Below are 4,532 nucleotides of genomic sequence, written 5' to 3' on the forward strand. Positions count from 1 at the left end.
GGCTTTACTCAATGGACCCCGCCCCCTGCCCAGCCCGGAAGAGGCACCAGGCTAGGGCCCAAGAGCATTGAGGAAGCCATCTTGGAAGGGGGCAGAGAAAGCCGAAGGTTGCCATTTTCCTTAAGGGCAACGAGTTCTCTCTCGTACCGAATGGGGGTCCACGTGAAGTCCTCCTCTTGGGTACCGGAAGTGTGTTTTTTGGAGCCATCTTTCCTAAGGGCAGGCAATTGCTGAAAACTTTTTTTTTTTTTTAAAGCGAGTCGTAGTTTTCGTAAAGTGAAGATAATTTTTTTCAAAATTCTGAAAACATTTATACCTCAATAAAGGATGAAAAATATCTGCTGATGCATAAAACATTTTATTTCTGATAAGGTGAAAATGATTACAGTATTTCCTGTTAATAAAGCAGTATTCCAAGCACCTATTAACACTTTTATATCCTCTACCGCTGAGGTAAAAACATTACTGTTAGTTGATAATACTGCACCTGAGCTGGACAGCCAGAACTACTAAAGTTCTCCTGACTCTTTAATGACGGATGAATATATTATTACAATTACCTTAAAAACTTTATGCATCTTCCTAAACAATGTTCCTGTTTTATTTTTCGCCAGTATAGAAATGGAGACTTTGGACTTTAAAGTTCAACTTTGGCCACTTCCAACTTGAACAAACTGTATGATGTTATACTTAAGGTTCCTGTGCCTCAGTTTCCCAAAGTGTAAAAAAAAAAAAAAGAAATAATAATAATAGTAGCTGCTTCGAAGGTAGATTGTAAGGATTAAACGAGTTACTATGCTGAAAAGCTTATAACAGCACTTGACCCATAGTAAGAGTTCTAACGGTTAGCTATTATCATTATGGAGGTGTCTTGTCTGCCTTAAGAAGATTCATAATTCTCATCTCTCTTAATCATCCTTTTTTTCCCCCCCAAAACAGAAAAGCAGGGGAAAAAGCAAACACCACGTGTTTTTCTTCTCACTGACATGTTCCTATAGGCCTGTCATCATTAAAAATACGCCATTCAACAGTGTTGCATTTGGCTGCTATAATAAAGCTATCTGAATTGGAATAGATTTTTTCTCATGTTTCGAGTATGTCATTAATCTTTCTGAAGTAACAGCTTCCTGTCGTGAAACCTTGCAACTTGTATTCCTAATGATTATTATTATTATAAATTGCAGTCATGTGTTGAATGTTACTAGTCTTTATTTAGAAATTAAAGTGAGATGCTTACTAATTCTCTGGTTTCCTGACTTCCTGTCTGAAATATCATTCATCTCTAGGTCTGTCCTCAGTCCACTGGTCTTACCTAGATGCTCATGTTATAAGCTACCCAATGTATACTAAAGACTCCTAAATTTGACTTCCAGCCCTGAACTGACCTGCTCTTTCCGAGTCATACCTCTAAGTTTCTTATTGGCATCTCCACATGGATGTGCCACTAGCGGCTCAAATTCTCTATGTCTAAAATACAACTAATTCTGTTAACAGCCTGACCAACTTCAAACATGAAAGATTTTGTCTTGTTTGATGTGGATTAAGGCTGCCCCAGCTAGAGAAGCCCAAGGTGACCTGGCCTACATGCCGAACTATATTACCTGGTGGATTTTTATGGTATGAATTAGGGCTGCCCCAGGGAGAAGCCCAGGGCATCCTCACCTACATGCCGATCTATATGACTAGATTCGTATCTAAAGTTATATGACCGCACAATAACCAGACCCCATCTGCACTGAAATCATTTAACGACTTTTTACATCATCTTTTCTTTTTCCAGTAAAAATAAGTCACGTACCCATGCCTTATAAATTTAGCCCTAACCCTCAACTCGGAGCAGCAGCAGGAGCTCTGACTGCCCATGGGTCCTGTCCCCATGCAGAAGCTCTTTACTGCCCATGGGTCCTGTCCCCATGCAGAAGCTCTTTACTGCCCATGGGTCCTGTCCCCATGCTATTCCACACTATTCTCTAAATAAAAGAGCACTACTGCCAGACCTTGAGAGTCCAAGAAATCTTTCTTTCGACTCCTCCGCTCACCGACCCCGCATCATTCTTCACTCTCTGGAACGATATTTACTTTAAGTATATTCTCCCGTGAACCATTCTTTTAAGTGAATTATCCTGACTGAGCCTTGGTGACAGCATGGTGGATGAGACTATCAGACAGCACTTAAGTCTCACTCTTGAGGCAGGATTAATTTTCCATAGATCCAACTCTAGTTTTAGTCTTTGTAGTTATAGCATGTTGCCAGCAGAGGGAGATAGTTTCTTACAATTTGATTATATTTGGCTCTGAGCCCCAACAAAGGAATTAGGCTTTCCTGGGACTGAATTTTCCGGGAGACCACAAAGATAGAGATCTTGGAGATCATTTCAGGATGCTGCAAAGGAAATAGCTTTCGCTCCACCAAATGAACAATCAGGAGGTCAGCCGTAGTTAATCAAAGGTCCCTTGTGACCTTGGGCAAGTCCCTTCCTCAACTGTAAAACGAGAGGACGGGACCAAGTAAGCTGTAAAACTGAGGAAGTGGTGGTGGTTTCTTCCTCTAGGGGGAAACCCCAAAAAGTTGAGGCAGTGGCATACACAGCTATTGGCAGAGACCCTCAAGCATGAGGTGCTCTCTTGTGAAATGTGTTTGATGCAGCATTCATGTCTGGGGCTTAGAGACCTGCAATCCTGACTGCAGGCACTTTTGATACACCACGTTAAACACCCTGACGTGTGATGGGAACACAGGAGCAAAGCCCATAGGGAGATAAAACTTTCCAACCGAAGCACAAGCTGAGGCTACATGGACAACTGTGTTAAGAAATAAATGGCAACTTACAAATATTTAAAATGTACATGCCTTTTGACCCAGCAGTTGCATTTCTAGGAAATTTCCCTGTAGATACATTTGTTCATATGCAAATAACAAAAGTACAAGGATATTCACTGTTATTTTTTTTATAATCAAAAAAGGATGGAAATAAATTAAACGTCCATTACTAGAGGACTTGTTTAAAAAATATATGGTACATCCATACAAAGGAATAGAATGCAATTTTTTTTGTTGTTTTTTTGGTGAGGGAGATTTGCCCTGAGCTAACATCTGTTGCCAATTTTCCTCTTTTCCTTTTTTTATTTTTTGCTTGAGGAAGATTAGCCCTGAGTTAACATCTGTGCCAATCTTCCTCTATTTTGTATGTGGGTTGCTGCCTCAGCATGGCTGATGAGTGGTATAGGTTCATGCCTGGGATTTGAACCTGTGAACCTCCACCGCCAAAGCAGAGCACGCAGAACTTAACCACTATGCCACAGGCTGGCCCCTGGAATGCAATTTCTTAACAAAATTTAGATGGTCCTAAATATGCTGACATTGAGTGATCTCAAGGAACTATTTAAGTTAAAAAAAAGAAAAAAGCAAGGTACAGAACAGTGTGTGTAGTTTGCTGCTATTTGTATGTTTATTTATTTATCTTTGTATGTGTGTGTGTGTGTTGTACGCATCTCTGGGAAGATAATAAGGCACTTGTAACAGTAGTCACCTTGGTGGAGGAGAGAGGTTTACCAGGTAGTTGGGGAACTGGTAGGATGGACTTAATTTTTATTAAATACCCTTTTGTACCTTTTGAATGTTGTTCCATGTGCATAGTTTACTTATTCTAAATAAGTACATACATGAAAAATGAATTTCAGTAATTGATTATTGGGACAGACTCAAGGAAAACTTACTTTTCATTTATACTTATTAGAGAGGTGATAGCCACCTCTCATCCTAGCCTCATCCCTTGTCTCCTGGTCTCCAATCATGCCCCAATGGCCTCCACACTGCAGACATTATTCTAAAACACCATTGTCATTACATCTCCTTCCTGCCCCCAAAGCTCCATGACCTAGGAGGTCATATCTCGTTTTCCTCCTGATATTTTAGACCACATATAAACTGGCCTCAATCTTACCTCTTCCTCTTTGTCAGAAGCAACCTTGTGTAGAGTTCAATAGCACAGGCTATGAAGTAGACCACCTGGGTTCAAACCCTGCCTGTGACCACGGGGTTGTGATCCCTGTGAGCTTCAGTTTCATCATCTGCAAAATAAGCCGAATAATAGCACCTACTAGCAGTGTTTGGTACATAATAAGAGTACACAGTAAACATCAACTGTGATTATTATTGAAGATTTAATCTTAATAATGATACTTTTGTACTTATCACAATTCATAATTTTATATTAGCTTATTTACTTGTTTATTGTCTGTCTCTCCCAGTAGACTACAGGGACCCTCCCTGAGGGCAGGGACTTAGTTTTATTTAAAAATATATTACTATACATATCAATGGTTTGGCACATAGTAGGTGCTTACTAAATATTTATTGACTGAGTGCCTTCTTGGTTGTCAAATTCCCAGTTGAGTGCCCACTGTGTGCCAGTCTCTATATTAGGTGGTAAAGTCGTGAACAAAACAGGCAAGAATCCCAGCTGTCTTCGAGCTAGGAGACTCACAGCGGAGTGGTTTCTGTAATTGAACCTGTTCTGTGATCCAGCAGT

The sequence above is a fragment of the Equus caballus genome, chromosome 2, assembly GCF_041296265.1.
Source record: "Equus caballus isolate H_3958 breed thoroughbred chromosome 2, TB-T2T, whole genome shotgun sequence".
Lineage (NCBI taxonomy): Eukaryota > Metazoa > Chordata > Mammalia > Perissodactyla > Equidae > Equus > Equus caballus.